This window comes from Typopeltis vanoorti, chromosome 3 (assembly GCF_054136105.1).
Source record: "Typopeltis vanoorti isolate ZY-2024b chromosome 3, IOZ_Tvanoo_1.0, whole genome shotgun sequence".
Taxonomy (NCBI): domain Eukaryota; kingdom Metazoa; phylum Arthropoda; class Arachnida; order Uropygi; family Thelyphonidae; genus Typopeltis; species Typopeltis vanoorti.
This window is the reverse complement of record NC_143551.1, coordinates 47,564,183-47,577,218: the sequence shown is the minus strand read 5'-3', so window position 1 is coordinate 47,577,218 and position 13,036 is coordinate 47,564,183.

Sequence of the window (13,036 nt, the reverse complement as noted above, 5' to 3'; positions counted from 1 at the left end):
AGTTCAAACTAACTTTGGAACTATGGGAACAGCTTCTGTCTTTAGTTGTCATCAAGTAGGACCGCTCTATTTATGCTTTCAGAGGTAATGGGACGAGAACAGGTCAGACAACTGTCACCAGCTTGTGATCCTAAATCCTAACACTCAAACTATCGTCTATAATTGTATAAGTTCTATGGCCCCTTTTCTGAACGGTGGAAACTAACTCAAGTTTCTACTAATTAATAAAGAGACAAAAACCGTGTGGCAGGCCCCAAGATCAACTCAAGAATAGGTTAAAAAAACAGAGAAAAAGTTCCTTATTTGGAATCCAATCTATAACCAATCTGCTTTCAAGAAATGACACATTTTTGTATAGGAAACTTGCCACAAGAACACACACACACACACACACACACACACACACACACACACACACACACACACACACACACACACACACACACACACACACACACACAAATTCTGTATTTTATATAATATAATAATATAATATAATAATACTGAATACAGTCAAGAAGAGGTAGGAGCTCGATTTTCCTCTCAGAGAGTGGTGCATGATTGGAATAGGCTACCTTTTGAAGTGATGAGTGCAGGAAGTGAATGCAAAAGGATGTCAGCTGGCTCAGTTGATCTGTAGCTTTTTTGTGCGTCCTCAACTCCCCTGGAGATCTCTCTTAATCATAATAATAACACATAAACATAATTTATAATACATACAGTAATACATTTATATGAAATATGAGGGTATTCGTGCAGGTTATTATTATTATTATTACCAGAGACTCCAGAAAATTACAGACTTATCGAGGGAAGCCAAATATCATTCACACCAGCTGTTATAGTTTTTCTTGAATGTAATCACGCTACCTGCACTCAAAATCGTCAAAGGAATCCATTCCTATCACCCACCACTCTATGAGAGAAAAATTTAACTCTCACCCCGTTTCTTAACTTCATTCTCAGTTTCCAAAAATGTCCTCACCCCACCATCCATGAAATGAAAAATTCCATCTACTGGTATATTATATGATCCTTTCAGAAGTTTGAAGATCTCTATCATGTCACTCCACTTTCTCCTATTTACTGGTGTCTGGGGTCTGCAAATTTTCTCCTTTTCTCATAATTCATATTCCATAGTCGCAATGTCATATTCAACATTTTCCACTGTATCTGGGTCACCTCAGAAAACAGCAGACCAGAAATCATATTAAGGTGAGGTCGTATCAGGACCTTTTAAAGGACAAAATGACTTCCTTATCCAATCGGAAAACAAAAAGAGCATCGCCACATATTATGAGCTTACAATATCCTATAACTAACTAAGTTGTGCATTGTACTGATGGTTGAGCCTTTGATATTTGGCTTATGTGGACCTATTCTTCCTAGAAACGGAGACGATGCAGCGCTGTGTGCAATTTCATACACAGAAAACTCCAGTTAAAATATTTGAATTCCTGGTTGAACTGCCACATTTGATGTTACCATCATAGATCTACAGTAGCGAATAAATTAATCCAAACACTGAAATTTTAAAGAAAACTTCTAATTTCGGACGAAAATAAGTATAAAAATTAAACTCTAACTTTATCTATTAATTTATATGTGCTCCTCTCTTCCTAATAAGTTTATTAATTCACTTAAGCACGGATAATCAACATAGAACGCATTTGTCTTATTTCTGCATCTCGAAACCATATTTTTATAATGAATTGTATTAAGTTATCCGTCTTATCACGATTTAATGTTCCAAGTCTCATTTTTACTAAAAAAAAAACAGTTAACGCTTTTTTATTCCAGTACAAGGAGTAGGAGAGGTCGTTTTAGCCCTATCTAACTTTTGGAGACTGACTGGGCAGTTCAATGTCCACTGGTAGCCAATTAGCTCGCAGAAGGCTATCATTAATTAAGAAGCACGCAGTGAAGAGACGGCTCAACAAGTGCCGCCATCTCGTTGTCCCTAACCCTAACACAATATATTTAGTGTCAGAAATAGTGGGGGTTCTATGGTCGATTTTTATGAGTTTACAGGACGGAGGAAAAACCCTAGTTTCAGGGAGAAAACACTGCTTGCCCGTGCCACAGATCGACTAACTCCGGAACTGGTCGAAAAAAGGATTAGAAAAATTTCCTATAGTCGCTGCCTAGATTTGAAACCCAGTCTTCCTTCATGTGGCCAAGCGCCATGGATGTGCAAATGCTACATCCACTGAGCTACACAGGCGCTTTACTTTTTCACTATGGCCCACAAATCTTGGGTTATTGGGTTAATGTTAGGAGAGTTTCCTGGCCACTGAAGCAATCATATATTATGATTTTTGAGGAACTCTTTCACTTTTTTTTAACTGTGGCATGAAGCGAGATCCTGGTGGATGATGAGTTCTTTATCTTTCTGGATGTGGAACCACTCCTTTCTCCAATATGTTCATGTATTGTTCATTATACTGTCAACAGGCATAAGTGATTCTGGACCGTCATATGTAAAACAACCCCAGAACATATTTTTAGCTGGTTGTTTAGGAGCTTGTTGGGGGTGAGAGAAGTCTTCTCAGTCGCTGATTTGCAAACATAGTGTACTCGCTCTCCTTGGTCAAAGAAATAGCTCTCATCTGAGAATATGACCTCTTCCACTCATCAACGGTCCCATTTTTGCACATTTTTGCACACTGGAGCTTTTTCTGCATAGCCTTCATCAACAATTGTTTCTTTTTTGGTCTGTGGGCAATTCTCCCTGCTTCCAACAATCTTCGATGGACTGTCATGTCAGAAACATTAATTCCACTAGTTGTGAAGTCTCTATTTAAGTCTACAGCAGACAATCTTAGATTCATTTTGATTTCCCTAACTAGTAAATGATCTTGAGTAAGTGCAGTTTTCCTTTTTCGCCCACATTTTATATTTCTGTCGGGAGAAAAGGTACCTGTCTCTCTAAACTTATTTAAACCGCATTAACAGTACCCAAAGCAACACCACTCTCTGTTTTTACAGTAGAGAGATGTATCCATTTTATAGCCACACAAAATGAATAAAACTCTACGAATGTCAACTTGTTTACATTATTAATATGCACAACACTATTAATAAATTCGTGGAGACAGTTAAAACTCGCAGCGCTCAATCAAAATAGTCAATTAAAACCATAACTGAAATTAGTAAACCGAAACCAAAATTATTGTGAACTGAAACAAAAGCCAAGCCAAAATAAAAAAACTTGACAAAATTTCGGTTTGTTCGGATTAATTTGTTCGCTACTGTGCTTGTGTTTTTTGAATGAGGCAGCATCCATACATTTCCATGGGCTAATGTGGCCTACTGTTGATTTTGGACAATGCAATCTTTTACCAATGTCATCACGAACAGACAGCTGATTACTGGTAAAATCCCATCTTATGACATCACTTTCCACGTCTGTAAGTGCTTCTCTACTTGGAGCTTACAATAAATGTTTTCATTGCACAGCAATACAGGTCACGTGTAAAGAGAGAAACATACATATTAGCATGTTTAATTTGGATACCTCAATATTTAGTTCAACATGATGTCTATAAACATGTTACAAGGACTTTGTTTTGGATTATTTAATAACTTACTTAATTGATCGGTTATTAAATACTTGGTTTAATAACGGATCAGTTAATAACACATCCACGTTCACTTGGTTTAATGATAACTGCAAAGATTGTGACAAGTATATTTAACTTTATTTCAAGCAATAAAATCACAATAATACTTACGTATATTGCATTTGGATTTGGATTATTTTCTTCATTGGTTAGGCTGTATTTAGATTGATGACAATTACTCCCGAAGCAACTAAGTATAGTTATGAGGAGACTGAGTAATGTTCTTGAACTGTACGTTTTCAAGCTTGGCCTGCCTATTTTGACGGAAAAAATTTTTAGTACCTCAGTATGAAGCCAGCAAATTCACTTTCAGTTGAAAAGTCCTTATAAGATACATATATAAGTTGTTTTGTATTATGATAGATTTGAATCTATGCTTTCTCCTGAAAATATTTCTTTCCGATCTAGTAAATATTACTCTCACTTATTTTCAGCAGTTTTTGTTTTCATAATATTTTAAACATTGCTTTCAGAAAGCAGTATTGATGTATTCACCCAAGCCAATTTTGTTAATGCTCATCAGAGAGTGATCCATGACAAAACAGCTTCTCATCGCTAATATGGACCAAAAAAAAGACGGAACTAAATCCGTTAACTCAGCCTACTCATTGCAAACGTACACATGTCAAAGTGAGAGCCTGTAACTGGCTGAATCCCACATAGAATTCCGTCGACACATTTGAAACGTCCACGCTTTAACAGTTAAAGCGCCTCTCTATCTCTCTCAAGATAAGAGTTCTCCATAGACATGATGGGGTTTCGATCATGTCACGGAAATGATCAAAACAATGTCCTTTCTGTGATATTGTTTTGATCAGAAAGACCTGCGTTTCAATTCTGCTTAGAACGCAATTTTTTGTTTGGTTTAGTTTGAATCAGAGCAGACATAACTAGTACATTGAGAAGCATATTGAATTGTTAGTTATGTTTTGTCTGTTAGATCTCCTTCATGTGGTGCGCCCTGTTAATAGTATTCTTTCAGAAAAGCAATGAACGAGAATAGGCTACCACTTTGGGATTTATCTGATCAAATTATAGTTTGTGCTGGATTAACCAAAACAATGATGGTACAACAATGAATTTCATGCCGGCTAATGAGTTACACGGTTAAACAAGATAAACCAACGCAATTTTCATGGGGGAATCAGGGCGAACACTGAAAATTTAAGTGACTGGAACAAACTCAACATCGGCAGAACTGAAGATGAGGAAAAGGGGACTAGCAGAGGAATTAGAGAAGCACCACATCGATATCAGTCGGATTACCGAGAAAAAGAAGACAAAAACAGGTGAGATTCTTCTGCTAAATAACAAATGTAGAATGTTATTATTATTATTATTATTATTATTATTATTATTATTATTATTATTATTATAATATGAGACCTCCAGGGAGTCAAGGACTCATTGAAGCAGACTATAAATCACCCAACCCGGCTATCATATCTTCCCTTGAATTCATTCACACTACATGCACTCACTACCCCTAAGGGCAAATTATTCCACTCACTCACTGCTCTCTGAGAGAAAAACGTAGCTCTTACCCCTTTCTTGACTGAGAACAACCTTAACTTCCATGGATGCCCCGTGTTCTCTCTTCGCCTTCCATTTAACGAAAAATTTCATCATTTGAAATGCTATAACACCCATTCAAAAGTTTATAGACCTCTATCATATCACCATTCTTTCTCCTGTTAACTAGAGTCTGTAATCCACATACTCGCAATGCCCTCATAATCTAAATCCCATAATCCGGATATAATCTTTGTAACTCTATTCACTATTCTATCAATCACTATAATCACTATTCTCCGAATATAACTAATGTTATATTCGGAGAATAGTGATCAGAGAAATGGAAGAGTAACTACAACATTTAATACTTAACACTAAACTAAGCGTCTTATTTGGTAGGCAATTTTTAAGTAGAATGATAAGGAGAAGTGAGAAATTTTCCATATAGTTAGACAAGGCAGTTAACATAAAGAAAACCGGAAGAGGTGACCTTTGTAGGAGTTTTAAAACAGCCGAAAATTAAATAAATACCAGAAATATAAAAATGTTTTTGGAATATCTGGAGAAAAGAGGTAGGCTAATAATAGTTGTACCTGCTAGACTTATGTATTATTATTATTATTTTATGGCATCTCCGTGGAGTCCGGAAACTCATCGCGGGAGACCCAGACACAGATCCCAAATCAACCATCCTTCCTTTACCTTCTCATCCATCACTTGGGACGGGTAGATTCCTCTAATGAGGGGGAAACACAACGAATTAATGCACCAGGCTCGTCATCCTCTGTTGCACCCCCCTAGGGGCGAGTATACATGACTACATCCATGTGTGTTCACAGGGCGGTTTGCCTGTTCTAAGGGACGAAAAACCCGAGTTTCTGGGTGGAAAAACCACTACCTTCGTATAAGACCAGGTAACTCACCTTTCATCGAAACAGACCACATAAAGGTTCCTCATGTCATGGACTGGAATCGAACCCAGTCTTTCTGACCAAAGGGCTTTGTCTGTGCCAACTGAGCTACAGAGGCTCAGTCAACCATCATACACACAAATTCTATCATCGTCTCCTTGAATCCATTCACCAGCAGGGAACTCAATCAATTCTGGCAATCCGTTCCACTCACTCACCACTCTCCACGCAAAAAATCTGGTTCACACACCCCTACTAACCGCACACTTACACAACTTCCACTGATGGCCTATAGTTCTCTGACTATTTGTCATATATTGAAAATGTTAATTTGCATCAATTTTATTAAAACCCTTTAATATCTTAAAAGTTTCCATCATGTACCCTCTTTTCCGCCTATCAACTTAACTTTGTAACTCAAAAACCTTCAACCTATCCTCATAGGGAATATTCAACAGAAATGTCATCATCTTGGTCACTCGTCTCTGAATCCTTTCGATCACCGCCTGGTCCCCCTTAGATGACCAAATCTGTGCACGGTAGTCAAGATGTGACCAAATCATAGCAGTTTAAAGAGGTATAAAAATTTCCTTATTAGCATGTTGTCAACATCCAAGATTCGTTGAGCTATTTTACCAACTTTTGCAATATGCCCTCTGAACTTTAACTCTTTGTCCACCATTATCCCCATTTCCGTAGCATCAATTTCCTGCAATCCAATACCATCGATATGATGCAACCTTTTCAATCCGAAGTGACAGACACCAGAGACAACTATCTGGTGTCTGTCCATTAGCCATCTCACTATCCATGCTACTAGCCTCATATCCATTCCCATCTTCTCAGGTTTTGTAATAGTCTTCAATGTGGTATTCGGTCAAATGCCTTGAAAGTCTCGTGGTATCATTTCAACTTACATTTTTCAACATTATATTGACAATCGCCATCCTTTGCTTACAATGCCAACCTATTTAAATCATCCTGCAGGATATTTACATCACCTTTATTAGCTATTGCCCTTCCCAGTTTTGCATCATCAGCAAATATCTGAATATCGCCCTCTTAAATCTTTTCCTATGTGACCTGATTTACAAATTAAACAGTAGTGGCCCTAGCACAGTACCCTGAGGTTCTCCACTAGTCACCATCATTCTTCTAGACTCCACTCCACCATATACTACTCTCTGGTGTCTGTCCATCAGCCATTTCTCTATCCATGCTACTAGCCTCATATCCATTCCCATTTTCTCAGGCTTTGTAATAGTCTTCCATTTGGTATTCTGTCAAATGCCTTGGCAAAGTCGAGCAGTATCATGATGTAACCATTACCTTTATCCAATTGTGCTGTCACTTTATTATAAAATGTGAATAAATTACTAAGACAGCACCTACCCTTTACAAAGCCATGCTGCACACTACAGAGTAACTCATCCCTATACACCCACTGTTGTATTTTATCTTTCATCTACCCTTCCAATACTTTTACAAGAACTACTCCCGATATATTAATTGGTATGTTTTGCTACCTCTGTTTTGGGGCCACCTTTATGCAATGAATGCTATCTTACGGAGCTCAGACTTAGATTGAACAACTTTGTCAGAGACAATGCCAATTCTTTTGCACATTCACGTAGTACATGGGCTGATATGCCATCCAGTCCCACTGTGTGTTCACATTCGTGTTTTTTTCATATTCTGAACATCTACCTCAATGCTGATATGCATCTTTGTAACATCAGCAACAGTAAAATCACCACCTGGCTGATACACCTTTGCAAAATGATCACTCAGCAACTCACCTATTTCTTTTGGTTCGGTCACATTCCTACCGTGAGCATTGTTTAAAGTCATTCTACCACGGCTACTTTCCCATTTTACTTGCAACATAACGAAAAAACTCTTTTGGACATTACTTTGTCCCGTTTAGCTAAGTCTAATTAGGCCTTCCTTACCATACTAGTACAAAGTGCAAGCACCATTCTTTCTTGTACTTTGTACTGCTCATGAGTATGCTGATCACTTTTTTCTTTATATTTCCTCCACAATGTTTTCTTTTTATTTTCTTCTTTCATTTTTTTTCCAGCTCTTGCTATACTTAATTCCAGCTTGATTTAACCTCCTGACATTAGGTATGCAGTCTGATACTGTATGCATACTGCATTATAGGCGTACAACGTTTCGTGTGTGTGGTAGTTACTCCTCATTTGGATCATTTCAATGACAAAGTCATGCAGCACAAAACTATATTTATGGTATAAATGTCAAAAACGGCTTTAGGCCAGTTGCTAAGACTGAATGTAAAAATGCTGTTGCAAAATAGACCCTCCCTGTTTTTTTTTTTTTTTTTTTTCTTCTGTCTTCTCTTTCTTCGTCAGAATAAGAAAAACAATTTCCAGTCACTTTCTTACTAACAGGTTTGTTTTTTTTTTGGTGAAGAATCGATATAATACAAAAAAAATTAGTTCCTTTGATAAGAACTAACAGAAGAAAATGGTATGTTAAAAGAAACATTTCGAATTCATAAAAAAAAGAAGCATTAAATACAACATTACGTTTTTATGCACAATCAAAAATAGAAGGCTGTACAATTGAAATTATCAACAAGAGATGGCGCCTCAGTGCACCAAAGTATGTGACAATCAGGGTGATCACATCTAGTACTTTCGTACTAGATCTAGTACTTTTTATAAATTTTTAGTGTTCTAGTACGTTCACCAACAGATCTAGTACTTCCTTCCTTCCGAATAATAATAATAATATTAACAACATGAGAGTTAGACATATGAGTTTAATATTTTTCTCTTCTCTCACCTCCCCATATGTCACATTCAGTGACACAAGCATGATTTCTCTCTTTTTTTTCCTCCCCTTCTCACTGTTCGCTAACCTTCTCTTCCCCACCCCCGAACCCATACTCACACAATCCGACTGGTATTAGCTAATGAAAATATATTATTTTCTATTCAAACACTTCTCGCGCGTCATAAGATCACTACAGCAATTAAAACAAGTGGAAAAATTAAATATTTTAATATGAGTAACCACCTTTTATTCATACACAGCGTCATTTGGACCCCATTGAAAAGATAAATCCAACCGACAATGGGCAGTTTTTAGACATAGAAATGTATATCTAGGGGCGTTACGAAGAGCTTGATAGAGAATGGCAACTATTGAAGACTGTAGAAGCATTGAAAAAAGGTGTTTTTGGAATAAAGTTTTTGAAATGAAAAATGCTGTAGGAGAACAAATATTCCCTAATTTAACAACATCAGTTAAAGCTGTACTGTGCCTCCCTCATTCATCAGCAGCAACTGAAAGAATATTTTCAGCAGTGATAATAAATAAGAAATCAACTACAAACTCACTTGAGGAATGGATTCCTTTTGACAAAAGAAAAATTGAAACTTTCACCAGCTACAGATTTTACTATTTCTGAAGAGTTAATTAATTTAGCAAAATCTGCTAAAAATAATGAATAAATATTTCCAGTGTTTTTCTTGTGAATGGGCACCCCTGTATATGTATATATGTAAATAGCATATTAAATAACTGAAAATTTAATGTTACATTATTTTAAACACTAAACAATATGCATTATATTATTTTAAACACTAAACAATATGCATTATATTATTTTAAACACTAAAAATTATATATTGAATTAATACACATATTAAGTGCTAGAGTTACAACTGGGACTTCTGTTATGATGAATGACAACTGCAGCTCTTGGACTCATAGATGACTACAGTGAGATGAGTTTTGACTTTATTCTTTTCGTTTTTGTCGTACATGTGTTAATTTAGAGGTTTTACATCGAGTTCATCTATGATAATAAGGTAGTGATATCGTGAAATGCCCAAAACAGAGTGAAACGAAAGCAAATAAAAATCTAATACTTTTTTTTCCAGATTTAGTACCTTTTCCTTGCATAAGTTGGTACGAAATATTTTTGCTGAGTGGTCACCCTAGTGACAATACTACAGATGGAGTCGAAAGCATGAAATTTACCCTCAGATATTTGTTTTTAAAATGAGCTCTACCTTTAGAGTTAAGACTATAATTCATATACATTTCGAATATGCATATAAACAACCGGTAATATTTTCATATTAGATCAATATTTTCATATTACACCAAACATTTCATTGAGTCTGATGGATGTTGTCATTCGGTACCATGTCTAGCTAGTATCATGTTTCGAACTTAATAGTTTATACTTGTGTTTGAGTACGAGGGTATGGTTCATTCTCTGCGCTTGTAACAAGTCGTTCCATGTGTTACTGAGGTAACTATAGACAACTTTGTGCTTTTACTGAAAAGATGCTGATAGGAAGTAAAATGAGATTTCAGGGGGGAAAAAATCTTATGAGACTGCCTAATCTCACATTCAGTTGAAAATACCATAAAGATTTCTCATGTCATCGATGGAACACGAACCACTTCTAACCGAAGGGCGACTGTCACAATATCCTAAAGATTCAGCTAGGAAAGTTATGTCCAAGTACGACTTACTTGGCTCAGAGTGTTCGCTTTCGATTCAGAAGGTTGTAGGTTTGGATCCTAATATGGCGAAGATGTCTGTAAATGTTTAAGATGCATTTCACTGCCCTATGTAAAACCATCATTAAGCACTCTGCTTGTTGGAATCTTGAAATGGCTCGAAAAAGTCCAATATCTGTCTAGAGTAGCTTGAAAAAATTCTTGTGAAGAATAGGGTTTCGGGTAAATTTAATCCTTAGTTCCTCCACGGAACTAATGCACGTCAGACATACAACCTTTTATGAGTATGAAATACATTAAAATACATATCGATATATAAACCCATAAATAATAGAAAGAGTCATAAAACTCTGCAAATTCAACTTAAACTAGCATGCCATTCAACTGCATAAATGATCTTAGAGCCGTTTTTTTTCGCTCTCTCTCTCTCTCTCTCTCTTTCTCTCTCTCTCTCTCTCGCGCGCGCGTGTGTGTGTGTGTGTGTTACGGTTAAAGTGATAAACCCGGTTATTATTAATAATTACCGGTTAAAGTGAATAATTTACGAGAATTAATCACTTTAACCGGTTAAAGTGAATAATTCCTAGAGGAGTCTGGTAAATGTAATAAAAACATGTAATAAAAAATGTAATAAAAACATGTTTATAGGTTTTCATTCTCAATAGAAATTATAACAGCTTAGGTTAGGTTAAGTTAGTTTATAATGAAAAAAGTAATGAAAGTACTTCTTTTGCACTCAATGAAATCAGAAATCATTACTAAACTTACCTAAACTAACCAAAACAATCTAACCTAACCTTTGAGTGCAAAAGAAGTACTTTCTTTACTTTATTCATTATAAACTAACCTAACCAATAAAGGTTAGGTTAGTTTATAATGATTTCCAACCGATAAAGGTTAGGTTAGTTTAGTTTAGGTTAGTTTATAATGATTTCTGATTTCATTGAGTGCAAAAGAAGTACTTTCCTTACTCTTTTCATTATAAACTAACCTAACCTAAGCTGTTATAATTTCTATTGAGAATCAAAACCTATAAACATGTTTTTATTACATTTACCAGACTCCTCTAGGAATTATTCACTTTAACTGGTTAAATTGTGATTAATTATCGTAAATTATTCACTTTAAGTGGTAATTATTAATAATAAAACTAACCTAACATTTGATAGGAGGTTAGGTTAGTGTGTGTGTGTGTGTGTGTGTGTGTGTGTGTATATATATATATATATATATATATATATATATATATATAAATAAGAGAGAAAGAGAGAGAGAGAGAGTTTATTCTCAGAAAAAAGTGTGAGTTCTCCGGTCAATTTTTTCTGAACTAACCATCCTATGAAGGATTGTATGTTTGTAAAAGTCCTGCTTGTAACAATTTATAATTTAACAGAAGTTCTTAACAGCTTCTATGTTAAATTTGTACAGTATCCAGCATTTGGCTAAATTTTATACAACTAGCATTATCAAGAATTTTTTTCCAAAAAATATGAAAAAAATACGCTGTAACGAAATGATCAGTAGTTAAGTACTACTTTGTGTTACTTATAACTTAATGGTGAGCAAAAGTGTTGTGTTATGTCGTACTTGGAGGCTGACCTCGAATATTGATTAAAATTTAACTTTAGATCATTTCATTTAAATTACTGGTATGTTTCAATAATATAGAAGCTTCAAGAAGCAGCCTATTAGATCGAAGTGCTAATTTCTGTATTAGTTTCCTTCATTATTATATGCAGGTCGCACCTTGGCTATGATAATTCTCTGTGTTATTTGCATCCAAGCCTGCCTGTAAAAGGATCTGATATTTGCATATGATTCTATGCGCTACATGAACGGAGAAAGTAGGTCTTATCTTGTATGCACCTCACCTGTGAGATGCTTAGAAATCGTTTTCACAGACTTGTGGATATTTTCTGACAACATATTTTCTTTTAAGTCTTTTAAACCAGGGCTGTCCAACCCGCGGGCCGTGGCGAGCCTGGACTGTCACTAATGCGACCCCATAAGATATTAAACTTTTAACATTGTTATGTGATGCGAAATATATGCTGTCTTTCTTTCCGTTTTGATACAGGAAATTGAGAATAGGTTTCAAGATTTCATAAAAAAATATCATTTTTTTTTTGTATATTTGCGACTCCATTTTCAGTAAACATAAATACATTACCTTCGAATTTTCAAATGGAATATATAGAATTACAATCAGATATTGAACTCAAAGAAAAATTTGATCATGCCTCTTTGCTAGATTTTTATAAGACCTATCTTCCTAGAGAAAAATATCCTTCGCTTCACAATCAACGCTTTATTCATGTCATCGCTTTTTTGGTAGTTTTTTGAACAATTATTTTCAAGAATGAAGCATACGAAGAGTAAAGTTAGTTCAAAAATTTCTGGCGAGAATCTTGAGAGCTCGCTACGAATTATAACCATTCCATCGAACCAGACATTGATGCATTGGTTTCACGTAGTTTGTGT